Source organism: Neolamprologus multifasciatus, chromosome 20, assembly GCF_963576455.1.
Source record: "Neolamprologus multifasciatus chromosome 20, fNeoMul1.2, whole genome shotgun sequence".
In the NCBI taxonomy this organism is placed as follows: Eukaryota; Metazoa; Chordata; class Actinopteri; order Cichliformes; family Cichlidae; genus Neolamprologus; species Neolamprologus multifasciatus.
The window spans coordinates 15551480-15579430 of record NC_140458.1 but is presented as its reverse complement, the minus strand read 5'-3'; the positions used below and the strand labels follow the sequence as shown (position 1 = coordinate 15579430).

General features: G+C 41.2%; 1 long non-coding RNA gene across 1 annotated transcript; it reads left to right on the top strand.

Moving 5' to 3' along the window:
- The first annotated feature begins 15 nt into the window (after positions 1–15).
- LOC146494669 (uncharacterized) lies at positions 16–17031 on the top strand. The gene is made up of 3 exons (XR_014871550.1): positions 16–603; positions 1237–1304; positions 1925–17031. It is a non-coding gene; the product is annotated as an uncharacterized LOC146494669 (long non-coding RNA).
- The last annotated feature ends 10920 nt before the right edge of the window (positions 17032–27951 follow it).

Sequence of the window (27951 nt, the reverse complement as noted above, 5' to 3'; positions counted from 1 at the left end):
GCACAGATGTAAGTTTTGTTTAACTGAGACTTTTCTGTTTGCTTTATTTATTTATTTATTTATTTATTTATTTTAAAAAAGGCTTTTTTTCTTTAAGCTTTCCTCCAACTTCTAGGAGTGTGCAGCAAATGCTCTTTGGGCCACATTTACTAGATACTACAAAACCATCAAAACAGCATGTCGCAACCTTATTTTTTTATATATGTGTTGCATACAAAATTTTACAATACACACAAACAACAAACCAATCAAACAAAAATAACAAAACTCTTTGGAGTTCCCAGTGAGGGTGGAAAGGTCCAGGGGTTCAAATAATGTGAATTATTTGAAGAACAAACTTCTAACACCAATAATTGTATGTCTTTTGAAAGCTACTTGGAACAAGAGGGATATGGGTTTAAGATGGTAGCCAGGTCTAGCATACAAAGGCTAGCTGAATGGCAGGTGAGCGTTTTACAGGTGCTTCAGTGTACGGCACACACCTGACATGCAGGCTGAGCAGCAGGCGCCATCTTTACGTGCATTTCTACCAAACTCACTGCATCAATTATCTACTGAATATCTACTGAGTGCTTCCCAAGACTGTGCCCCAACACAGACAAGGTATAAAGTTTAGATGTTGTGTACAGCATGGACGCTTTATGTCTCATTGAACTATTTTGCTTTTAAGCTGTTAGCTAGTAATGTAGCTGGCTAGATTTATGGCAATGCTTACCTAAAGTGATGCCTTTAGTCTGATGCTGCTGATGTTAACTGACGGATTTAAGAGGAGACAATAATGTTAACTTTCAGGCGGTAGCTTGTGCCAGGGTAATGAAGGGGTCCTAATTAAACAAACAATAACAAGATTCCAAATATTACAGGCCTAAGGAGTAAAAGTTTCTTTCCTTTTTTTTTTACCTTTCTTTGAGTTCGGTTGGGGTTGAAAGCCTGATTTTTTTGCTTAAAGTATTGAGGCTAACCTGTGCTGCACATTTATTATTAGTTAATGCAGGTGGTTGTGGTTTGATAACAAAATGAAGCATGCTGAGAAAGAGTTGGAGTTTACAGTAGAAATAAAAACAAGGAAGAAAGCTTACATACTTGCTGTAACAGCCAGTGCCAGCCTAAAGAGGGGGTGGGGTGGGGTGGTGGTGTAGATAATCACAACAAGACAATATTTTAAATTGGGCCAGAGTTTTGTTTTTGTAAATTATTATTTAATTTCTAATTTAATTTCTTTCTGTATGTTCTTAGTAGGCAGGTGAGTCACCCAGTGGAAGGAAATAGAGGATCTCCTCCCCATCTTAAGGCTGCGAGTACAGGTGAGTCCTTTAAAATAGGGATAAATGAGAATTTCAAATAATGCATATAATGTCTCAGTCTTTCCACAGAGATGGCCAGCATTTACACTGCACATGTCTTTTTAAAGTGAATACTTTCTAAGTCTATAAATGGATCAGTTTTACCTTAGTTATATAACGCCAGTGCACAACAACAGTCATTTCAAGCCACTTTACATTGTAAGTTTAAAATCCCTAGTATAAGAGCCAACATTAATATGATTTATATAGTTATATGTGGTTTTTATCATTGTTAGAAGCTGGAAGAAAGGCCAGAATTTTAGCCCTTAGTTGACCATTCGACCAAATATTTCCATAAATTACTGCATATAAAGGCAACTGTATAATTTCCATTATGTCCTGTTATTCATTTTTTAAAATTCAGATTGCTTTTATTTGTTTTTCTTGCCTCTGTTAACCCACCTGTGCTCTTTCATAGCCATTTCTGTTGTTATCTAGTGATGCCAGGTTATGTGGTCATTTGAGTGTCTTATAAAACACTAAATGCACTGCAATGCAATGCACCTATAACATAGTTTGCTCAGTCGCATTGTCACAAAGGCACTGCTGATGCATCTTATGCATTTGGTGTGCTCTTTAAGGATCTTTGGTGGTACGGCGCATTAAGCTATGGTGTTTCTGTCTCACTGTCAACTGACGGGAATGATGAATTTCTCAACCTGACATCTTCGTGGAGGACAAAAACAAGTAAGAGATGAAAGGCTACATTACTACACGTGTTTTTCAGTTCCACTCAGTTGCCCATTAGTGTTGTATAACCACATACATGTTAGCTGACAGCCGGAGGTATCAGTGATTAATAGCATGCATGTGACTCGGACGAGGCAGCAGTTTTGAACAGGTTGTGCGTATGTGGTTGAGCGTTCCTCGCCATATTTCAGCACTGTCAAAAAATCATTGACATGTTCCATCCAATTCAAAGAATGTTTAACTGTTTTAAAGCGCTTGATGGGAAAGCAAGCCATGTGTGACTTGTAATTACCCCCTGTTCAAAGTTTAGACGTGTTTTGAAAGAAAACATTGTGGTTAATATTTCCCCACTTAATTGGTAATGAGTGCTTTTTTACAGCTTTTGCAAGATTTTGTTTGTCAGAGGGGTTCGCGGTGTACTAAGATTAGGTTTATGATTAGAAATGTGATGATGTTACTATTTTACCTATTTACTGTGTGGCTTGACCAAAAATTGTTTGTTATTTGAGTCCGTTAAGATTTTTCTCAGTAACTGTTCTTAAACATTAACAATTTCATGATACTTACACAGTTAAAAAGTTTAATCTGCTTAGAGGTTGATGCTCACTGCTGTCATTACCTTGATAATAAGGCTATTTAAAAAAGGGAACGCTTCTATAGTTGTTGCATTTAAAAAGAGTGCAACATAAGATGGTAATTAGCGTACTCGTGCAGAGAGATAGGAATTTTTGCAGTCACGTGCAAAATCTTGAAGAATAATCTGTTAAACTACTAGCACCTATTTTATCGGACCATATTCATTAGAAGAAATAACATGTTCTGGGATATATGTATGCGATTATCTCTCTGAATATTTTTTATAGCATCAGAGGCTTTATTTCTAAGCAGCTGTATGCATGGGCGAAAAAAAGAAGCCTTCAAGCACAGGAGGAATTTTTACATTTGGGAGGGAGGATGCAATCAGTAGCGTGGGACTTGCAGAGGCCTCCTCGGGTGACAAATTGAAAGTGTCTCGGTCTAGTTTATAGCCCTGATCAGGTCAAACGAAAAATATTGGAGGTCTGGGTGAGGAGACAGGCCCGCCTGGTGCAGATAAATGGACTGATCATTTCTTATTGAGAAACAATTCCTAAAAGGTAGTTTACTGTGTGACTGGCGAAGCGGCGAGCGGAGAGCAGAACACGCACCCACTGCTCCCTCCCTGACCCTTCCTCCACTGCCGGAATTAAATGGATAGAGAGAACGCGTGTTTCTGATGGCACTCCTCCGCCAGAGAGACACTCCATTTGTTATGAAGTAGGGGTTCTGATGAAGTGCAGGGAGCTCCTTTTTCTTTTTTCCTCTTTTTTTCATCCTTCCTTTCTCAGGCACTACAAGGCCGGCCTTCAGTCTGCTTCACATGAAATGGATGGAAGGAGCCGATTGAATTTTACACTCCCCTGGTCATGATTAATGTGTTTGGTGAGGACTGTCTTGGCAGTGAAACGGCTTTACCACTAGCTGGTGCTCAAGCTCCTTCATGGCTGTAGTCTGATAAGTTTGCACAGTGGTACTGTAGGGGTGGGGGGAGGCTGTTAAAGCGGGGCAGTTTTGTTGAAGAAACTGGTCTTCACATAGCCAGCAACCCTTTTAACTCATCTCCCCTTGTGTTAATAGAAAATCTCTTGCCTACGCTCGCTTGTTATTACTTCACGGTCAGTTTCTCAGTGTGCTCTCTAACCCGTGTAACTTGGCAGGCCATGCTATAAATGCCAGTTTATCACTTAACCTTCTGTGAAAAGGTGGAGGGAACTAATGAAAGATGCCAGGTGATGTTAGCAGACACCTTAACAGATGTAAGTTTACTTATTCAAACTTCATACATGCATGTGAAATGGCACCAATTTTTTAAAGTGCAACATTTGACTTTGAACATTTCTTTAGCTTGTAATGGTAACAGCAAAGTTTCAAATTAAATAGTTAATTTTATGTTATGCATAATCAATTCCAAAGCAAATATAGCCCTAATTTAAAGGCACAAACACACCCAAAGCAGTATTTCCCGAGCACACGCACTCTCTGGATGTTTTCAAGCACACCTGGTTTTTTTTGGCTCATGAAGTTGAATATGAGGCATCGTGATAGTTCAACAAACGATAAGAAGCATCTCCTTGGAAATTGCCTGGAAAGTACAATTCGACACAACAACAACTCATCAGAAAGTTTTTCAGCATCACCTGGTCTGATTTATGTGGTATTTGCACATGACTGTCCACTGTGAGATAAAACACAGTGGGTAGTAGTTAATTATGGCACTGCACTTCTCAAATCAGAGGATGCAGATTTAACACTATACTCTGCATCAACAAAAGTACTGGGACAGCGACACATTACAGGAGCTGCTCAGCCATGGAAACATGAAGCATGAAGCTCCTGGCACACAATTTTTATGCTGATGTTAATACTGAGGAGGTTTGGAGCTCTGTAGTCATAGAGTCAGCAGGTCTTTGGTGAATTTTCACATCATCGTCACACCAGCACTTGGTTACCTGGTTGCTTTTGTAATGTGGCTGCTGTGTTTTTAAAACACTTGTACTTTGCAATAATGCAACATGGATCATGGAATATCTAGGACAGAAGAAATTTCACAAATGTGCGTGTTGCAACTGTGACATCCAGTTACACTACAATGTCGAATTCCATAAAATCTTTGGAACAAACTACATGGCTAAATGCTTGATTTTATACATGTGTGGCAATAGGACTGAAAATGCCTGAATTCAAAGAATAAGAGATGTGGATACTTTGGTCCATATGGTGTAGGGATCGCCAAGTGCGTGGAAGGATTAATGAACTAAAGGAGAAGCCTTTTACATAATTCAAAGCAGCTATGCCTTTACTATTCATTATGTATTATTTTTAGTCCACTGCAAACTGTTTTACTGACGCACATGTTTAAACACACTAGGGCTGCCACGATTAGTCGACTAGTCACGATTACGTCGACTATTAAAATCGCTGACGACTAATTTAATAGTCGACGTGTCATTTGAAGCTTTGTAAGATCCCAAAAGACGCAGGAATAAGTAGTAGGATATAAGAGTGTAATAACGGACTGAAACAGAAGATGGCAGCACTGCATGTACAAGGATGCCAGCTGCCGTTAAACTTCGAAGAAGAACAAGCTGTGTCCCAGAATTCATAGCGCAGCCCAGCTCAGTTTCCAACAATGGCGGCAGCTAGTTAGTTTTAATATTACTCTTATTATTCTTTCTGGGTCACAAAATAAACGGTTAACATATTTTCAGATGATAATGTAGCTGTGTAAAATTCAAACATCTGCTAAGTTCAAGACACCACATATTTTCAAAAGCGCTCCGACGTTTTTGGAGACGTCTGTTACCCACTAGCTCGATAGCTAGCCGGGGGCAAGGCTCACTAGAGCCGGTGAGAACACCGGACTCCCGGCAAATCGTTTTCAAACCCACCGCCGTTTTTCGCTACTCAGGTTAAACATGATATATAAGTCACTTAGATAACTTAAAATGTTATTGTTTGGCTTTTTTCAGTATTTTATTTGTTCCTGAGTAAATCGGTTTGGCTGAGATTAAAGTTATAGTTTTTACACAGCTGAATAAATGTCAAGCAGACAACTGATTATCAGAAGTGTGAGATGCTCGAGAATATACTCCGGTGTCCTGTTATATTTTAGATAGCAAGGAGCAGATGGCTGAGTTTATTAAACTCCACCGAAACAATCTGCAAACTTCATTAAAATTTAATAAACTATCATCTTGTCTTTATTTTTAGTTAGCACATACCTTAAACACTTAAAGCTGTAAGCTAATGATAGTTATATAAGAGCAGATGCATGCTGGTGCAATAAGCTGTACGTTTTATGTTCAATGGATGCATGATCTGATTAGTCGACTAATCGCAAAAATAATCGGTGACTAGTCGACTATCAAAATAATCGTTTGTGGCACTGTTTTTTCCCAGCTAGAAGGTCCTGAATTGTAATCCATTACCTGGTCGGGGCCTTTCTATGTGGAGTTTGCATGTTTTCCCTGTGTCTGTGTGGGTTTTCTACAAGGTACTCCAACTTCCTCCCACAGTCCAAAAACATGCAGTTTGTGGGTTTTGGTTATCCTGAATTGGCCATAAGTGTGAGTGTGACCGGTTGTCTGTCTCTCTGTGTTGGCCCTGTGACAGGCTAGCGACCTGGACAGGGTCTACCCTGCCTCTTGCCCTGTGGGCAGCTGGGAGAGGCTCAAGTGGCTCTGGGACCTTGAATTGGATAAGCTGACGAAAATGGATGGATTTATTTTGTTAGAAAAGCACCTGCAGATTAATGTGAGATGGGGATTAACTTCTGGTTAAAGTCCAAGACACATTTTGCACCAAAATGCCACTTTGCGCCTCCTACCTGTTTTCACCTTCTCTTCAAAGCTGTGCACGGTGTGGTTGGCATCCAACTTCTACACATTTATTTTAAGTTCATGATGTTACCAAATTGCTGGTGTTCTGCTTGCACTGTTTATTGCATTTTAAATATCACCTTGAATAATAAAGAGATCATTCATCCTGTTTGTGTATCTAATGATTGTGTATCCAAAATCTGTGATCACATATCCAACCCTGTATTTGAGTAACATGAATTTTGTAATTTTCAAAAAGTCATTATGTTTGTAAGTCCAATCAACATCAGCTCATTTCTCTTTTGTTATAAGGAACAGTTTGTAAATGTGTAAAGTAGTAAACAACTCAGGTAATCACAAGAATGTGTTTTTACAGGACACAAACTTTAAATAAACATAGTTTTACTAAGATAAGATTATTTTTATTATCCTTTGAATTAGAAAATGAACCCAGAATTATAATCTGGGGACAACAAGCTGGATATCTTCAAAGTATCTGGTGATAAGAGACCCATATTTAATGGCATTAATGGCAGCAAGGCTGGAAGGAATGGACTGGATTTACAGAAGTGCCTTAGATGAGAGATCAATAAAGAGGTAACTGAGTGGATAAGCCAGACTAAGCAGGAATAGGAGCAGGTTTAATTTTGCATAAATAATGTACAGTGTGAGAAGAGAGAGGGCGATAGAGGTCGGACAGCCAGATTGTGGGTCAGTCCTCCATTTTTATAATATGTCTCCTCCAGTATTCAGGTGCAGTTTATTTCATTTTATCTTGTTTGTTCATCAGTGCTGTTCATCTGTTTCTGAATTAATTTCACCTTCTGCTGTACACACATGTAATCTGTTTATAGAGTTATAGCCAATAGAAACCCAGTAAGTGGATTTTATGTTGCCCTGCTGGAACTCCCAGAGATTTCTCCTCCATCGTCCAAGCCCTGCTTCGATCATCAGGACTTCAGTGGATGATGGATGGAGCTGTCTCCCTCCAGGTTGTCTTAGCATCTGTTGCATGGTGCTCACTGTATCCTGCATGGTTAATGCTTGCATGCACACAGATAGACCTCTACCACTGTTTGTGTGTGCGCCGTTTGGTGGGTAATGATGTAAAATGAGAAACACAAACCTACCTTTCAGCACCACATAGAAATGGTTTGAAATTACTGTGATCTTACATAATGATATAATGATGTACGCTTTTACAAACTCTCTAAAGGAGATGATCCACCTTCTTGAACCTCAGCTAACTCTTAACAAAATGGGTTTCTGTGGCTGAAATAGTCTAAAGGTGGTTAGCTGACCAGTTTCAGCTAAAGGTACGGAGGTTGGGGGGAGAAGATAACTGAAGATAAAAACAATAGGAGAGTGACGAAGGAAGGGATGGCTGAATGAGGGAGAAATCAATAGGAAATCAGTGTTTGGGGAAGGCCTGTCGTTTATCAGGTGACACGGTTAAACAGCGTTAAGGCACTAAAAGTGAAAAATAAGGGCCATCCCCATGCTGGTATTGATCACAGCGGAATGGGGCGGCAGAAGGCCGAAGCCACTAATAAAATAAGACGTATCTGAGTGGGAATCAGCCAGGGATCGATGGGCTTGGTGATCAAGGCCAAAAACATCTTCACTGGGATTTAAGCTCGTTCTGCTCTCTTGTGCCCCCGTTATACACCTCAGTGTGAGCAAAGGATGATGTGATAGAAGCGGTGAGGTCACTAAGAGGCTCTTCAGACGGGGCTCACCTGTTCAGTAAGAAATTGTAGCACAGAGTGGAGTGAAGGTGTCGATTATTTGAGACGACTAGGCAGAAGAAGGGAGAGAACGTCTTTCTTGACCTCACCATACGCTATGTAGAAGGTAGATGTAGCCAGCAGGATGTCGCTGGCTTTGATACCTGGTTTAACTCTATCTGATGAGACACACGTCTTTATTTTTAATGATTAATTTTAATTACCTACAAGTGTACATCAAGATCTTAAGAATGATCAGACAGGATACATTTCAACACAACCTGGACTATTCAACAAACTTAGCTCTTTTTATGGACTGTAAATCATTTATCCCTGTTTAAACTGTTTAATTTACACAGACTTAAAAAGTAGCTAACCCTAATATGTGTTTCAAAGTATCCTGAATATTAAAAAATAATTTGTCATTCTGGGATTATTGAGTAATAGCAGACTTGTTTTTAATCAAACACAAAAAGAGCCAACACACAAAGCTTTATATACTTCACAAAGATTACTTTTTAGGTTTGCCTCATCAGCTCTTATTGGTGCTCTGCTGTCAATAACAATGACAATCCTGCAACATCTTTCATTCTCTTCTTGTCTTTATCTTCATCACCCTCATTTCAAAGCAGCTGTGTTGGTGTCATCATGCCAGAGGTTTTGTCTCAAAATGGGGCCATAACAAAGAGGAAAAAAAAGAAAAAATCAGTTGTTGTGGCTGTTTAACATCTGGGTGTGAACATTTAGCAAGTGCAGCAAAGCCTGGAAAAGGAGGGTTTTTAGTATTATTACAGTTTCTTACTTTGGCACACTTTGGCATTAGAGGGGTGTTGCAAATAGACAGAATAGCGCTATATGGAACATAGTTTCTTACTCTCTCTTTTTCATGCTCTTGGTCTTCAATTTTTGCAGACCAAGGATCATCTGGAGAGGATAGGGTAGCAAAGATGCAGTTAAGTTGAAGCCCGTGGAAGCCTTTTTGTCTGTTTAGTTCTTCATAAGCAGACACTAGTGAATCCAAGTGTTCCAAATGTGAATGAGGACCACATGTTTTTATGTTCTGAACCCCGTTTGCTTTCTCTACTCAGTATAACTTCTGGCACATTCAAATGTGTAGAAACTATTGGCCAGCTGCTCTGTTCACTGCTCAAAATGAAGTCTTTTAGTATTTTCTTGTACATGCAGCTGTGGTATTCACATTATTTATAATGTAGAAAGAAATTTCCCGATATGGGGATAAATTCCAATAATAATTTAGAGTCACCAGGGGGTATGACAAAGGTTTTGTGAGGTTACATGGGCTGTAAAAGACTTAAGAAAGCCAAGCTGCTGAATGAACAGTGACCACTATCAGTATTAGTGAGGAACAGTGTTTTCCTTCTATCGCCACATTTTTCTTCTCCTCTTTCAGCTCTATGTTTAACAAATCCTACAAGTGAGAGGCAGCCAGAGGAGTGCAGTGTGACAAATAGCAGCAGATCATGCAGAAAATGTGCAATGCTAAACATCGGTTACTACACATGGGAGAAATTGTGTGTTTGTGCAGTGTTTGCTGTCCAAGGAGTTCTGGTAGCAAAGTGGGAAAAAAAAAAACAGGATCACTCTCACAGCTGGGGACTTGGAATTGAATACATGGCTTCATTTTCACAGCTTAAAAAAATTATGTTGAGGAGAGCAGAAAATCTTGCTGGGGTTTTGAGTTTCTTTTGATGTGTCCTGATGACGATTATGAAATCCAATAAAAACTAATTAGGAAATTAGGAGGTAGATCAATAAGGTTTGCTCTGGTGGAGCATGCTGTGTGCGTGTGTACGTGTGCGCATGTGTGTGTGTGTGTGCGTGCCGGTCATTTTTTGTCGACCCCCTTCTGCCCAGTAAGTGTGTTGCAGCTCTGACCTGGCCAAAGCAATTGTTACTGATACTCCTCTGTGGATTCAGTCTGCCCTACGCTCATATGGCTGTAATTTATATTTTGTTGACTGCCGGTTTCTTCGGCCGTGTGTAATCAGATTCTGTGAGTTCTCATTTTTGCTAATTCCACCCTTCTAATGTTACAACTAATGTACCCTGAAACCTCTTTATTGCGCTTTATTGCTCCAGCATTGCTTTACTTACTTAATTTATTTATTTAGAGTTGGTTTGACCACCCACAAAAACAAGTGACGTAGTGGTGGTGCATTGACAGGAATGTGATGGAGAGTTGTATGAGGTTTCCGTCTCGCCCTTGCCCTGACAGATGAATCGGTGTGTTCGGGTTTTGTATAGAAAACAATTTGATCTTGAATTTTACACTTTCAACACTTTGAAAAAAGTTTAATGGTCATGAAATGAATCTGTTTATAGGACAGCCTTCCAAACTAACCATCATTTGAGAAGAGTAACCAAGACCATGAATACAACTCAGTTTGAATTCTGAATGGAGTTGAGGTGTGCAGTGGTGTTGGAGCGGGGGTTTAGTTTTTGGGTATATGGTTAGCCGTGTAGGTTCAACTCATAGGCCTGTAGGAAAATAAATGAGTTGCCAGGCCAAGCCAGGCCAGGGCAAGATGGTCACAGGGTGTACTGGACAGTACCAGCTCCTTTCTGCTTCCCTCTCTGACACCCCAGTCCTCTCCTTGGCCCTACTTGCCGCCCACCTTTCAGTATGGAAACAGGCCCTTATTTAGCGGCCGGACTCGTCCGTGTCCGCGGCCGGCTATTTGTCCTTGTCTAATTATGGCTGCTGGCTTCTGCCCGCGTGCACATGACTAATGGAGGGGCTGGGAACGGGGAGGGGGTGAGGCTGGGTGCAGGGAGGAGGCAGTGGGGGAAGAGGAAGCAGTGGACGAGCAGACCGGGCCGCTGGTGATTTGTGGATCAGGCACTCTGTCATTGCCCTGGACCCATTTGTCTTCAAGAGCAGTCGGGAAGAAGAGGGGTGGAGATGGAGGGGATGGTGAGGGTGAGGGGGCGGTGTTGGTGGTGGGGCTCCAGGGCAGAAAATGGTTTACAATGACTCCCATTTTCAAGCACTTTCATCCTTGGCCGTAGCAGTCTGCATGGTTTGCCAGGAGATGGGATGGAAGGGGCGGCTGACGTGATGTAGGATATGACAGAAACCTTGACAACTCACTGCTGCTATTTCTTTTTAGGGGTTTAGCTTGATGGCCACCCTCCCTCTCCCCTGAGAGCAAGCCTTATCTGTTTTCTCCCTGTCATGTGGCGAGAGCAGAGGCTCTGTGGATTCAATCCTCTGCTGCCTGCACTCAAACTTAGAAACTAGCTGTACCACAACATGCCTGACTATGCACACACATTGCGCACACCGTAGGCCTTGTCTTACATATTTTTTAAGGTGATCCTGAGATGATCCAGAGAAATTAAATAGTGCTTTTAAAAATTCCTATTTGGTGGTAATTAGGTATGTTTGTAGTAAAGTACTTTTTAGGTGGATTTTGTACCAGGCTCTCATTCTCTGCTGGCTTTTTTTTTTTTTTTTTACCACATTTCCCTCCAGTTATGTGGAGGTAGCTGAAGGCACCTGCGTCCCTTTTCCTCCTGGAGTCCTTATTATCCCGAGCTTAGGTTTCTTCTGCTGCTCAGACAAGAAAGAGCAGCAGCAGGGCAGGAACTACTAACTCTGTATTGATTTTATACAGTTTTTTATCTGCCCCCCTTTTGCTTTTTCTCCTGGTCTTTTTAAGTAAATAAACACAAGATTTGTCATGTTTGTCCAGGGAGAAGAGGGGGTCGATGGAGGGGATAGGGGTGGTGGAGAGGAGCCAGGTCCAAGCCTCGCACTAGGTCAGCCATGATTAATTCTGCCATCTCATGGATGGAGGCATTCGGGTAAGATTGTTGAAGGGTGCCTGTGGAGCCTCTCTCTGACCTCCCTTGCTCCTGTCCCTCCCCTAACGCTCCTAGGCAGCCCTGGTCCTAAATCACCGACTGTCAGTGTGTTGGCAGAACAATGGTGCAGGGTCTTCTGTTCCATCTCAGGCTCCAGCCGACTGGACACGGTTTCCTCCATCGTTAGTGTGAGTTCGTAGCCTCTCTGGTCCTTCCTGGCCCCTGAGCCCCACAGGACCCACAGGAGGCAAGGGCTTAAGCTTTGCCTGGCTGTCTGATATGTTATTGGGCCTGCAGACTGCTGGTGTGGTTCTATATGCAGATTATTGTAGTGTAGTCATGAAGTCTGATTTAGAGTGTTTTATTTATCTGCTTGTATAAGTACTTTTTGAAAACATTTTGACTGGTCATCAGTAAGCAGTTAGAAATTGTGTCAAGGTGACTTTGGGCTCTTAGAAACCAATATAGTTTCTTTCTTCTTCTTTTTTAAACAGACTAAAGGTTAATTTGTTAATTGGTAATATATTATTGGAAGGTTAATTATAATAAAAAAAAATCTGCAGTTGCATTCTTAAACGCATGAATTGAATTATATCTGTTACTTTTAACCTTTTCCCTCAGTTGTTTTCTCAGACTTTTTGATTTGTCCTCCTCGATTTACTGTTTAAAGTCAAGAGTCTCGGGTCAATCTATCAAATCTTCTAACTGAGGGTCGATCAATATGTCAGCAGCCCAGCACACCCTCAGCAGTTATGATGATGTCCGTGGTCCTGCGCTTGGCTCGGCTGCTGTTACTGCCGCTACAGCGCGCTGAGCAGGGGATCGAACCCAGCCTGTCAGGGGGCCTGACGGAAAGCATGAATCACTATTACTGGAGCTGCTGTTTGCTCCCCCAGTGGAGAAGTGCAAACTCTGATGCACTGCAAGGAGTGTACTGTTCTTGACCACACACACTCACACACAGACAGATTGTTTGTACCAAGAATAGTATTCATATACAGGAATCTAAAGGAGAATTAAACAGGAACCCCCCCCCCCCCCCCCCCCCCCCCCCCCCCCCCCACACACACAAAACTAAATGTGCACACTTTATCACGCAATTAAGTGTCAGTTGGTATTTGACCCATTAGCTCCTGGAACCTGATCCAGCCTGCTCACCACCTCTGGACTTGTTATCCTGGTGTGAGCTCAGTTCAGTGGGCCTGGAAGGGTTCCGGTTACCCCTCTAATCTCATTGAAACGCTTTAGCCACGGCCAGCGGATGCCTGCATGTCCGACAAACAGCCCTCACACTAATAGCACCATGCTTTGTGTTTATGGTTTACGTGTGTATGTTCAGGCACACACATATAACAATATGGATCTGTTACTTAATAGTGAGCACAGGACGGGAGAGTATGTTGAAAAATTATTTGTGTGTGTGTATGGATACGCAGCATGTTTGTGTGTAGAAATAATATTCTAGTTTACAGGATGCAATTCCCCTTAATATGCCCATCCTAATGTAATTTGGCGTCTATGGAGTGTCTGTGAGCCGGGCCGGGCTGGTGTGTATTTCTGCTGACTGCTCCTATTTTGTGTTTATATGGATGAGTGGCTCTCTGGGAGAGCATTATGCATCCTTTTCAGCGTTTAAAGATTATGTGCACGTTGGCGGCAGAAGCATTATACAAACAAGGAAATATGTCTTTGATTAAAATATCTTTTATCTCTTTATTGATTAAAAGGCTTAGTTTGATAATAGAATTCTCTGCCCCTCCCCCCTGGGCTCTTCGTTTCATTTTTGTGCTCTCAGTTTTATCAGTTACCCCTCTGTGGTTGTGAAAAAAAAAGATATATTTAATTTTAAGTTTTTCAACAAACCAAATCAAGTTGTCAGCCAGTCAAATTGAAAGGTCAGTTTTTGACCTCTGTTACAGGATAATTATCACTTTGTGAATTAATTGTCTGCAAATTCTTCTTCTTTTTTGTGCCATTCATATGTGTAGATTCATATGTGTCTTTCATTGTCCTGCTGCATAATCTAGGTGTGCTCAAGTTTCAGGGCATGAACTGATGGCCCGACATTCTCCTTCAGGATTTTTTGGTAGAGAGCAGAATTCATGGTTCAATTAATTCTACTGGTATGATGTTCTTTTTATTAAATGTTTTGATGGTTTTATGCCACGTGTAATGGGACTTATAAAAAGTTCAGGTTTTGTCTTGTGACTCTTGTGAAGACTGGAGAACTATTCCTGAAAACTATTACAAGAGAAACAAGAAAGTGCAACAACGTTTTGCTACTATAGTTCTGCTGAAGAATAAAGGTGGTCACACCAAATATTGACTTTCAAGCTCATCAGAGTTTAGTTCAAGACTGTTGTACAGTGCTGTAGTCATATTTCAGATATATATTTCATACATTCTGACTCAGTAAATCCAACTTCCTAACACATTTTGCCTGCTTCCAGTTATAAGAGCAGTGATACATTAATTATTTACTAATGGACTTAGTTGCTCAAATAGATTTCTCCCACTAGCATATGCACCTTGTAAGTGGAAAAAAGTTGTTAAAAAAAGCCCACTTGATTTCCTGGGAAAGGTCGTACGTGGCAGCTGAGCTGACAGACACATTGACACAAACACAGGGAACATCTTGTCTACAATGGCTGTATATTCTCCAGCTCTGTTAGCGGTTGACATCAGGGTCACATCATCTGTCTGTACCTCATTAGTCAGGTCAGGAAAGGGTGAGAGCTCAGATCATGTCTTTAAGACCCAGCATGTTTACCTGTGTCCCTGTGAACACCGTACTGTCAAGTTTCTTGTCTTTGTGCCGAAGAGCGCCAACAGAGTCAAAACGCAATTCAGTTGTGTGTGTTTGGGGGTGTGTGTGTGAGACTGTCTTGCGTGCTTGATGGGAAGAGACTGAGCTGAGGCTGAATGAGAACAGATGGAGATGTGCTCTTTAATTAACCCTGCGGAATCACAGGGCTGAAAACAGGCCTCGGTCCGTGAATAACATCCAGCACATCCAGGGTGTTGTAAGGTGCAGTGTTAGTGTATATGACTTGTGTGTGTGCGTATGGAGTCTGCTATGGAGTAGCCGGAGCATCGACCCATTCCCCCATCCCCCTTCCCTAGAGCGGGGCGTTTTATTTCTCATTAGCGGGCAGCAAACTGCTGGGGGATGAAATTTGCTAACAGGAATTAAAAGTGCATTAACACATCTGAGAGATTCATTTCTGCTAATAGTTTTATTAGTGCTCTGACCTTTCAGTTCATTAGAGGACTGCTGGAGAAGGGAGGGGTGGAGAGGGGAAGAAAAGGGTGGATAAGAGGGTCTTAGGGCTCATTGTACTTGGGTAGACCTTTGGAAGTAGATTCAATCACAAAACGACCATAATGGTGGCAAATTACTGGACTTGGAGACCTTTTTTGATTTGTTGGCTGTAATTGCCTATTTAAAGACATTTATACAGTTGCCTTTCACGTTCCCCTTGAAAAAAGTGTGGTCCTTTGTCACCTTTCATGAGATTATGATGGTTCAAAAGTGTCACCCACCCTTTTTCCCCCCCTTAGCACCAGCTCTAAGATACTGCCTGCTCAGTCTCAGTGGCCTGGTGCTCACCTCCCTCCAGTCAATTACCAGAATTTAACACAATGTTTTTCAGGTCTGTTAGCGCTTGAGTGTATCACTTATCCAGCCGGTTAATTGTTTATGAACTGTGCCCTCCCCTTCTCTGAAATGAAGTGAGGGAACCAAGAAGGGAGCAGTGTGACAAGAATGGCATTTGTCTGAGAGGAATAGGTCAGAGTAATCAACAGTGCTGTGAATATAAAGTTGACCAATCAAGTAAAACAGTCGCTAACAGTGTCCCCTCTATTTGTCATAGATAGGACGATAATGTTTGAATTTACCTCGCCAAGGAAAGCAGCTAAGAGGAAATTAATGTTGTTTTCTTTCTGTTTTATTGGAAAGCAAGTGAGGCAAGTTACAGTGCAATTTGCTTCCCCCTGTTCCCTATAATTAGCACCTTACAGAAATGAAATAACATTGACGAGAAGGTCAATAATCCTGATCTATAGTGAAATTAATCCTGCTATCGACACAACAAGCAAACAATACAATTAAGAGCAGAGGGAGGAGAGAGTGCGGAAAAGAAGAAAGAAGGAAAGGAGCAGGTCTGAGGAATAGGATGTTTTTATCTCCTGGGTTCACTGTGCAGAAATCCTGTGAAGGTTTCTAATTAATTCATCCATTGTTAATGAAGGCAAAGCAAGGAACCAGAGATTATACACGAGGAGAGGAAGGAACACAATTAGTGATACCAGCTTAATGATTGCTTTTTTAACTTGCTGTTGTTTTTCCTCTTGTACTTAGTTGACTTGCTGGGGTGCTTTTATTGCATATTTTAAAATCAGCGTAACCTCTGCCACGTGCCACCACGATGAAAGGCGTCTAGAGAAGTGGTAAGGTAAAGTTCAGTGTGATGTGAAATTCACTAATGTTTTAACAGCCTATGCCATTAAAAACCACCAATTGATTATTGTTTTTAAATACTGCACAGACTTGTGGAGACGAGCTGAGCTGCATGTCTGCAGGCATTATTAAGGATCCTTGTTTAGTTATTATTGCTATAAGCTTGTTAAACAGCATGAAGCACCAAATTATATTCTCTCTGTATGTTGGTGCTTAATTGTCTCATGTTATATCCAGATGCGAAAGAAAGCTTTAATGATTTTTTTCCGTTTTGTGCCCTCTGATTGCCCAACTTCCCTTCCGAACAGTCTAATATTTAATCCACCCTGGTTTCAGATTCAGAAGACTTTATTTATCCCCAAGGGGCAATTAAGAGACTGACCTTGCCGACCGTACATACAATACACAAACATCACATTGGGGAGACAGGTCAGGCTAGGTAGTTGGCCGGTCAGCTGCACGAGCAGCGACCCAGAACCGAACAATGGAAAAATGCACAACATCAGGAAGGACAAGGAGAAAAAAGAACTCCCCCCAGACTGAGCTCCAAGAGGGAGATCAGTTTGAACAGAAAAAAAAAACACCTCAGCGCATAGCACATAAAAACTCTTAATCCACCATAGAAACACATGACAAGCAACAGAGATGGGTAAAAGGTGAGAGACAGCCAGTGTAGACAGCGCATCCGGGCCTGCAGCAAATGCGCCGGACCCCTTTGATCCACTGGTGTCCTTTTATTGCTTATTTATTTATTTATTTACTTGCTCAATCAACTCTTAAAACTTAATTTCAACATTGCTTTTGAATTGATCAAATACACGTTTTTGTTTCCTCAGTCATGTGTCGTCTGCTCATTTTCAACATTATCTGTTTGGTGCAAAAAGTATTTCAGTGTTTATTGGCTAAATATAGGCAACCACTGTGTCCTAGTGTAAACAGGAGTCCATTATTTAGAGTGTGTCTGAGCTTGGATTCTAATTTAGAGTTTTTTTCAGTCATCATAAGCACACGGTTAGCAAAGCCTATTAGTCTGAACTCTGTCCTGCCTTAAAGACAATGTTTCACGACCTCCTCTGTACCTTTAATAATAGGTTTTGACACCTCAGGGTATATTAATAAAGACGATTTAACGACCATTAGAATAGTTTCCAGATTTTTCCGAGGCTAGCTGCATCGACAGGCACCCTCATTGACTTCTGACAGCTGACTATTTTTCCTATAATCGGGCCTGGAATATGATAGAAATCCTACGTTTGTGAGAAGGGCTTCAAGGGTTACCACTAGTAGGATTTCAAGGGGTTAAAAGACACCTTTTATAATATTGTTTAATTAGCCATGTGCTGTACTAATCATCTTCCTGTTCTCACCGATCTGTTAGCACACAGTAGACGTCTCAGATTCACAAGCAGCATTCCTCACACAGTCTGCAAAAAAACTGTACCGGGAAGCCCTGTCAGCCCCCAGCAGATCATCCAGTGCCACTGATGGAAGGGACCTGGTGCTGTTTCCAGCTGAATAGTTTTATCTGGCGTTGGCCTGGCCTGGGGATCTGGAGAGGAGCACAGGGCAAGCATGGTGGGCTGCCCGAACGATGGTGCATCTGCGCGTCAGAGGGTGAAGAAGGATTGCCTTTCAAGAATTACGAGCCATTAAATCAGAGCCTGGAAATCTCAAGGTTCCCCAAGACTGCTGCACAAGGAATCTGGGCTCGAGAAATATTGTTTATGGTTTAAAAGGCCTGGCGATGGATTTATAAAAGAAACATTCATCATTGCAGGAAAACGGAACAAAACATTCCGGAAATAAATACTCACTCTATAGGTATACTTGTCACCCAGACAGCACAATAACAAGTGAATTGGGAAGGAGATCCTTCATTTGCTGGCAGTTGGCCCCCAAAACATGCTCTGTATGTGTGTGTCTGTGAGGGGGGGACTGTGTATGTGTGGTCACACAGTGATTGGTTTGAATGTGAGAATATCTTAATGATGAAGCATATCAGTATTTTTCATCAAGTCCCCCTTGTGCTTAATTTGCATATGAAAGACGAATACTTCACTGTTATAAATGGGTTATGTAAACCACAAAGTTTTATAAGGATTTGTACTGTGAATTTTTTATACTCAGTGTAAAGAATCAACCTTTATTTATTTTTTTTTAACATTTCCCACTTGAACTGTCTATTTAGGTAAGACCTCCACTAGACATAATTAATGTTATTGATTGTCTCTGGCTAATCCGTCCCTGGAAAAGAAAAATATGGCTTTAGTGAAGTAGCACTTAACAGGAAGGTGATGAGTTTTTGTGCAGTGGTGTGACCTTGAGACAGTATGAGAAATCTATGCTTTGGTCTCAGTGCTGTCTAGTGCCCTGAACAGGAGGTGCATTTAAGGTTTTCAGTAAAATTTAATTTGTAATACTTGTTTAATAACGCATCAGATGATCTAGTCCTCCCTCTTTTAGGGGTTTTCTATTTGAGCTATAGCTCATACAAAGTGTTTAAATGACCCAATAATCTGCTCACTATTCTATCTACAGTCTGTGAAATACACTGGGGCTCTACAGCGCAAACATTGCAAGCAACTTATAGTGTCCAAATGTGAAAGGCGGGAGCAACTTCATTCATTGGGTTGATGGTTAAAATGACTAACAACAGGTTTTATCTTAGTAGTAATAATTTAATAATTTAACTTCATGACAGGCAAAAATTAAGCAGATTTTAATTATTTAAAATAATTTATATTTTTTTAACATAAAGTATGGGTGTACTATTTGTGCCCCCACTAAACATCTCTCAGCTTTGTAATCAATGTGAGGATTTTTGACCAAAGGTTATGTGATCGATCATGACTTTAGGTATTTTCAGTATACTGGAAATTAAAGTGTGGAACATTATACGTTGTCTGTATTTACATTATGCAATATATTGAGCACCTTTGCAAACATATTTCTTTGACGCTGTATGTGAAGCTGTTCAACTTTGAGGTTAAAATTTACTCTTGAATTTCAAAAATTACTCTGGAAACTTTTAAAAGTCAACAAATTAGATTAAATCAGGTTTGGAGGGATCACACTAAATTTCTGATTTAAATAATGGATTCAGAATGGATAAAACTTTTAGAAGCCTTCACTATGTTTCTTATTTGGTCAGAGGTTTTTTAGTGCACCTTATTTTCACAAATAACGAAGTTCATGCAAAAATATACAGATTAAGATCATATTTTATAAAATGTTCCCAATTTCACAGACAATGTTTTTCTGATTAATTGTATGAAATAAGAAACTTAAAAGGTCCTTAAATATGCTTGATTAAAAATTATTTAGTATTTTAAAGCTGTAAATTTTACATATTTAAAAAAAATAATGCTTAAATCGCACTTGTCACTTTCTTTGCATGAGAGTTGCCACCTTCAAATCTCTGTTTCCACAAAGATAGCCCCCACCACTCTCCCAGTCATTATAAAGGTGTTGCTGTTGTGATTGGTTGGATTTACACACTTGTCCTCTGTGCAAGTATGTTCAAAGATTCCCCGAGGGATAGCATGATCTGTGCCCGGGCTTTCTTGAAGCTATTGATTGATGAATCTGTAAGATTATGCGTATTGACTGATATTGATAAAAGAGGATTTGACCAGCGCCATGCTCTTTCACATAACTTATTCTCTTGGGAATTTGTGATTGGGAGACAGTCTTTACATATTGAAAATGAGAGCGGGGAAAGAAAACGAGCTAAAGAACAGATGGCAGTGATGAAGTGGTATTACTGGAAAAAGAAATGTGGGAGAATTCGCCATTTGATCTAGTCATGTAAGTGTGTGGTGTAATATTCCCTTACAATCACATTGGTGTGGAGATAAGTATATAAAAGCTTATGTAAATGTGAAAGCATTACGTACATATATACGTCTGTGTTTTTCTTACCCAGGAATACTATGTGCTGACAGTCGGTGGGTAGACATGTATACATGTGTGCCTGAGTGTGTCTGCGTGTTGATGGATGGGCCGGCAGGGCAAGGCCGCGGATAAGAGTGCAAACAAACTGGGTAATAAATGAGAGCGACAGAGCAGCAGTGATGGGGCCCACTCGCAAGCTCCTGATGCATGCCGACCAGCACTGGCAGCCATTTGTATTAGAAAAATGAGGAAGCTGTCACAGGGATGAAGAGACAGTGTTCATCCTAAAGTGAAAAAAGGTCTCTCTCTCTTTCTCCCTGTGTTCCGTTTTCACTTCCTCTGCCTCGTCTTGATTTCACACACACGCAAACACATTTGTACTGTGGATTTGCGCTCAGCAGGGGAGTAATCAGGGCGAGGTAGGGTGCTAATGTAGGCCATAATGAGTTGAGCTCTCAGTGACACATCACACACCACTAGCTCTGTTAACACAGTGGTGGGATGCACAGTGGTAGAGCTGCTTGTACCACACAGACACACATGCAGACACAAACGCAGGTGTAACTGCGAGCCTGGTGACACCTGGGACAATAACTTCAGAACAAAACCAATAAAAGGGAAAGAAATAAAGGAGTGGAGGATCACAGATACGTTGTAGTGGATAATGCTGAAATAGGTGGCAGAGGTGTATGTTTCTGAAGCTGCACTATTATTTCCATAATTTGAGTACTGTAATAACTGTAACTAAGTAGTATTATAGAGCACCATTTGGACCATGCACACTATTAGAATCATGACCATACAATAGATTATAGTTACACAACTGATAAATTCAAACAAACTTTGTTGCTTTGGAAATTGGACTTGCTAAAGGTCAGTTTTAGTGCTTTAAAGCTTGCAGTGGAGCCTTCTTGGAGCATGGTAAGCTTCTCAGAGAAGAAGTGGAGTCAGGAAAACCACGTTTCAGGACAAACTCTGTGTGCGTCTATTCGTGTTTGCAGTTGGTTTGTTATTTGCGTTTGTGCTAAATCTGGGTGCACAATCCTTCACGGCTGTGACGGCCAGTGTTCTCTGTGCCACCCAGACACCATAAGTACAGCCTGGCACCACAATGAGGGCAGGCTGCATGTGCTTGCCTTATTTATTTATTTGAGTCTTCATATGTGTGTGTGTGTGTGTGTGTGTGTGTGTGTGTGTATTTCAGTGCATCCCAGCATACGGGTACAGCTGGGGGGATGAAGAATTTGGGCCTGCACCTGCATGGGGATAATTAATGTGGATGGAGTGGTACCAACATAAATCAGTGCCTCTTGCAGCCTCAACAGGACTTTTCTGTTTAGGGTCAAAATCTTCTCACGCTGCACTGGATTAATCACACCCGCAAGCAAAGACGAGGTGGTACGGATGCAAACTGTATTTTGTGTGTGTGTGTTAGCGAGTCTGTCTTTTTTGTGTGTCTCTCCTCCTTCATGGAGCACATGAAGGAGGAGAAGCTGTAGGGCTATTTTTTCCCCTCTACACCTTCATCCTCAGCATTGTAATCTCTTAGAGGACAAACAAACAGCAGAATGTCATAATTTTCACAGCTGTATAATTAGCCCCACCCTCCTCTCTACAGTGATGAATAGGTGAACCTTTTGTTTGCATTTGTCATGCAGCGGTGGCATTGTCACAGATGTGAGATGCAGAGGTGCAGGAGGTCAATGCATGCGGGGATGGGTGTGGATGCCGGCTCGTAATGAGATGTTTTTCATTCCGCTCTGTACATATATTTGGACTCTCTAGTCAAGACATCCCGGTGTTTTACAGATCAGAGCTTATCTGTGCCTCTTCCTGCTATCACTGACAGCAGGCCTGCTGTTCTAGTCTGCAGCAGATCTACATCCTACTCTGTCCACTCCTATCTCCTGGACTGATAGCCTCTGATTGATCTCATCACCTCCCTCATCTATTATTCATGCCACCTTTCATGTCCTGATGGAGGAAGGGCAAAAAGTGGAAAGGAGATACTACCTGTTTGCTGGCATGTCTGTTTCACAGGAAGAAGCCTACACACAATTAGTTAAAAAAGTTTATTTTTTCCCCCCTTTTGTCTTCACTTCTAACTCTATTTCCGAACATGTGTTCATAGATCTGCCCTACTGGACTGATCAGTATAATGGAATGGAATAGCTTTGAGATTGACGCCCCATGGGGGTACACAGAGATGGGCACTGGGACAGAGAGACGTGTACTTACGGCTGTTTGGGAAGGAAATTAATGGTGCATTTTTTGTTTTTATAATGTGATTTAATGATGCAATTCGTCTAATAAAAAGAACATTTTTTAACATTCACACGTTCATTTACGCATTCCCTCCTTCACAGAGGGGAAACCCAGTGGGCCACTACAAACATCTCACTCCTCTCACCCACTCAGAGCGCTGCAGGCCTTTTTATTGCATGGTGATGGATGATTTCAGTTTGGCATTTTTCACCACCGCGCACCATCCAAATACTCCCCCCCTCCTCATTTGAGTGCATAAAGAGGCCATCCTATATTCACAAAGCCGACATCTAATGCATATTGAGTGTGTTTTGTAAAGGATCATTTGATTGTCTTGTAAATGAAGCTTTGCCTCTCAGCTGCTAATTTAGCCACATTCCATCTCATTAGAGAGGAGAAGGAGAACAAACAACAAAGGCATTCGCCGAGAAATGAACCCTTCTTTGACTTCAAGCTGCCATCGCGGCTGCTGTAGTGCCAACAGTTTGAATAATCTTGCGCTAACAGAAGAAGCAGGAGGGCTACAGTGAAACCTCAGAGTGACTGGCTCCTTCTCTACTTTTGCTCTTACTCCATTTACCCCTCCAACTTTCCACCCTGGACCTCTGTCTGTTTAGAGGATGTGCAAGTATATCTGGTTTCCTGAAGCATTTAGCACCTTAGCCACAAAACCCGGACAGGAAGCCCACTCTATTCACAATGTATCAATTGCTCTGAACAACACTCCTCTTACCTCCACCTCCCTTCAATCTGCAGCTGGCTCAGCAGACACTTCTCACATACCTTCACGTGCAGCGACTCGAGCTCAAATTTGCAGTAGCGCAAAAGGATTTTTTTCTCTCTCCTGTAATGTTAACAACAGTGAATATACAGTAACCAAACCAAACTTCATCAGCATTAACACCTCGAGCTAAATGGACAAGTATTCCTGTGTTCACACAAACACACTCGGGGAGAATCTGACCTTGGCACCAGTTAGTCCGGGAGTTCATCCTCCGGCCAAGCTGGCAAGTCAAATGCTTCTGGCAGCCAAGACAGTGGCCTCAGCCACTGCAAGGCTGCTGTCATCTGTTATGCAGCATGATACACAGTGGGACGGTTGCAGATAATGAGCAGAGAGGAGACAAAGTTTTAAACTATAAGAAGGGTCAGATTTTTTTCTTTAAATTGTTGTTTGTGTGAGTAAAAATGCAGGTGTTTGGGCAGGGCCATTTCTTGCACGCTAGCAAAAGTGTGTGCACATGATGTATACATATAGAAGTGTGCACGTGCATACGTGTGTGTGACGGAGCAGAAATAAGCGCCTGAGGTGATTCCTTTCAAAGGCACTTTAGAAATTAAAGCAGTGCCACTGTTCTGTAATGGGGCTTAAATGATCCAGAAAACACAAGATATATTGAGCATTTAATGAAACACACAGCACACTCCTTAATTATGCTCACTGCTTCACCAAATTGTCTGCCAAACCTGCATTTATGCCTTGCATATACATACAAAAACACACAGGCGGGTTTTTTTCATGCATTTATTTGCATTTGGGGAAAAAAATTATTTGATTTTAATTGTTGTTTTCTTAAGCGTATTTCCCTTTGGATATATACATTTAAAGATATGCACAGATTCTGGTTTAGAAGAAGTTTGATAGTCATCCCTGATTATAAAATTTGGAAGAAATTCATTTTGTAGCAAAGAAATTGACAAAATAACTTGTTTATGAGTGGCCTTTTGAAGTCATTTAGGGTGGCACACAACCTACTTTAATCCTAAAATCTACCTTCTCTATGGGTTCTGGTGTAAAGTGCAGAGAAGCAGTCACTCTGTTCCTCATTGTCTGCGAATGTCCTTTGTGGTTTGGCCATACATTAATAATGTAAAGGTAATGATCTCTAGACTAAAGGCCCTGTCCTGTCTTGTCTCCCCCTCTCTCCCTCCCTCCTCCTTCGCTCTCTGTCTCTCTCTATGTGACCCTTCCCCCGTTTCTCTGTAGACCAGCCAGAGGAAGGATGTTGTAGCGGGCCGGCCAGAAGGGGCAACAACAGAAACGGAGAAATTCCTGTGCTGTTGGAACATCGAGGGCATGGTTTTGCCTCATTGATTACTTGAGGAAAAGTGGAAGGAAGCAAAGAATAATTCTGAGAAAACATCTCTTCTCATCCTCTCCTCTCGTCCTTTTCCTTTGCTTCTAAAGTTTGGTCTTACAGAATGATGGATGAGGAGCTTGCACTGTGGCCTCCGATGTCCTCTCGTCTTCCTCCCTCCTTATCCTCCTCCTCTTCCTCCTTCAGACACACGCTGACTTCAATGCACAGTGTTAGCCAATGATGGATGGAGAGATGGCAGTGTGGCAGTAATAGAACAGCTCTGTTGCTCATTGATTTGTGTTCATTTTCATGTCTTTATGTCTTTTGCACATCTAAATATAGATGTACATAATGAGAAAAATCTAAATTTTCTCACAGAAGGCTTCTAGAAGTTTTATTTTCTGAACAAAAATGTTTATAAGAATCTAATGGATTATTATTAATATCTTCAGGGATGTTGCATATATTTGTTGCAAGTTTATATTTTACCTACATCTGGTTAACACAGAAAGTACACAAAGTATTAACTCTCAGTTCTGGTTTTAAAAAAAGTCAGACAATGCAGGAGTGATGGACAGCAGGCTGTTTCTGCAACATTAGATATTATTAATCATCTTCAAATTTTCGGAATTGGGGGGGGGGGGGGCTGTACAAAGATGAGGAGGAGGAGGAGAGGGGATGATGAGGAGGGGGAGGACGAAGAAAGAGGAGGAAGAGGAGGGGAGTAGAGGCAAAGGAGGAGGGTTAGAAAGCCACAAATAACTACCATCAATCATCAAGCAGTCAACATTTTCACATGTTAGGATTGCCTCTTATTGGCAGCAGCCAGAGATCTGTTTGTGTGTGCGTGTGTGTTTGCTCTGTCTTGCCCAGCCTAGACTTCTCTCCCTATCTCACTGTCTTCACCTTTCCTTAAACTGACGGCACGAACAACAACAGTTGAGAAATCACCCTCGTCAGCAGGAAGCTGGCAGGTGCGTTAACTCCCCTAGTACCAAATTAGGATGTGCAAGATTGCAGAAACGCCTCGGCTCTCATATCTCCCTTTTTAATCACTAACATTTAGACGAGTGTGGATGGAAACGCACATTAGGCTTTAGCCAAGGATTTTCTTTGGATGCCGAGCCAGGTCTCAGATCGCACTCAGCCCTCCAAAATCTAAGTGGGATCTTTGCCTTCTAGCCTGAGAGAAAGATCTTAGGTCAGGCTTCAACTTGGGTGTTGTAAAACTACTCATTTATTCAAATGTTACTGCCCAAAAAGAAGTTGGGCTGTGTTAAAGTGCATGTTAAAAATCATTCCAATATGACCTCTTAGGATTAAATATAGGGAAAATGAGTTTAAAGGTTTGTTCATTCAGATATCTAAAATGATATTGTGTGGGACAATCACAGCTCTTCCCTTAGACGGTGGCGATCTGAGTAGTTTTTCTTTTATAATTAATTTTGTTCTTAGTTTTTAGAAAATAAATCTGTTATTAGAATAATGCTTATGCTTAATCCTTATGTTGCTGCACTTTGGCTCGCAGAATTTGATGGTTGTTACGAACACCGTCATCAAAAACACATTTTGTTGAGATTGTGGATTATGGAAAAGTGACACTAGGGGGTGCTCTAGGTTTGTCAAGCCAACTGTTGAGGCTTCACGCTGCTTACAGTTGGAGCTGTATGTCCAGAGTGTTGGTGTGCATGCAGATGTGAAAAGACTGGCTGTCCAGTCCTGTCACACCACATCTTTCCACAAGACATATTTATGATTAACCCTGTGTATGTCCGCGAACGGTCAGAGGTTAAGCTTCTAAGTTACAAATTATTGTGTGAGAAAAGAGTTAATAGATGACGGCTTTTCCAGGAGTTGGTCCGCAGCTTCATATTTAGTTACCTAATACCACTGAATATGAATAAAACTTGCTGAGTGGACAAAGAGTGAGTGCTCTAATTGGGTATTTGAAAGATATACTGTTAGTCTTGTTTATGCATTTTCCGAATTGGAAGGACTCGCTAATTCTGTCCTTAATTATGTATTTTTTGCCCTTTCTTTATTTTTGTGCACATGCACTCACACACTAATTCACAACGTTTGAGATGTGTCTTCTCAGTTTCAGTACAGTGAAGTACTAAAACAAGTAAGTGTGTGTGTCTCTTCAAACCTATAAACTCAGTAATTCAATCATGCGGCCTTTAGGGGAAATGCTCTATGATTAAGCTGTCCTTATAGAAGCACAACATTGCGGCCCCATTGTTTCAACGCAGTATTTCTTCTTGTGTATTTTTCCAGCTTTGTGGCATCTCGTGCACTTTCTTTCATTTGTACTGACACAGTATGAACCCTTTCATTGACCTCCAGCTCTATTGTTGTGGGACTCACTTGTCTGTGGCTGAAAAAAATATAATCCTGGCATGATTGTAAATTAGATACATATTTTTTGAAAGACAGAGCTACAATATGGAAACTTATTAAAATCAGTTTCTGCAGTGTTTTGAGGTTTTGGTTAACTGCATTTGAATGTTTGCCTGTGTTTGTGGCCAGACAGTGTGGCTGAAGGATACAGCACCCTGGGCAAAATGTTTGTGTCACACTCTTTAAGTTTGCGCTGCTTCAAGAAGCACACAAAAAAAGAAGATTTTTAGCATGTGTTTGTCTTACATTGTTGAAGCCATTTTCCCAATACAATTTATTCCACTATAAATCTTGTTGTTTGCCATGGTTTTGCTTTTGTGACGAAACACTGGAAAAAATTCCAGAACTAGAAATGAATGAAAATGTCTCATGTGTGTTTCAGATTTTGATTTGTATTGTTAATGTGTTTATTTTCTGCTTTTATGCAGATCCTTAAAAACACTCTATACATGCAGAAGTTTTATAGTATTTAAACACAACCTCATTTTTTTTTACTTGATAATTTCCTACCTCTCACTGTCAGATGAGAAATTGTTTAATCATTGAAAAAGCCATCCCAGGCCCTCCAGATGTGTGGCGGCAAGAAAGCGTTAGGAGCGACAGCACTGATGTTCAAGCTCCAGATGAGAGAGACAAGTAATCCTAAACATGGATGTGGAGAAAAACGGCATGCATCTGTTCATTGTCATCTTGTAGGGATGTTGACTGATGATGCACCTGATCCTCTCCTCTCCTCCTCTTCCAGTTACTTTCAGACTCCGACAGACCTCCCCACCCCTACGCTGAAAACAGGGGAAAATCACAGAAATACACAGCCAGATTATTCACAGTACGCCATTATTGAATATGTGACTAACACACTGA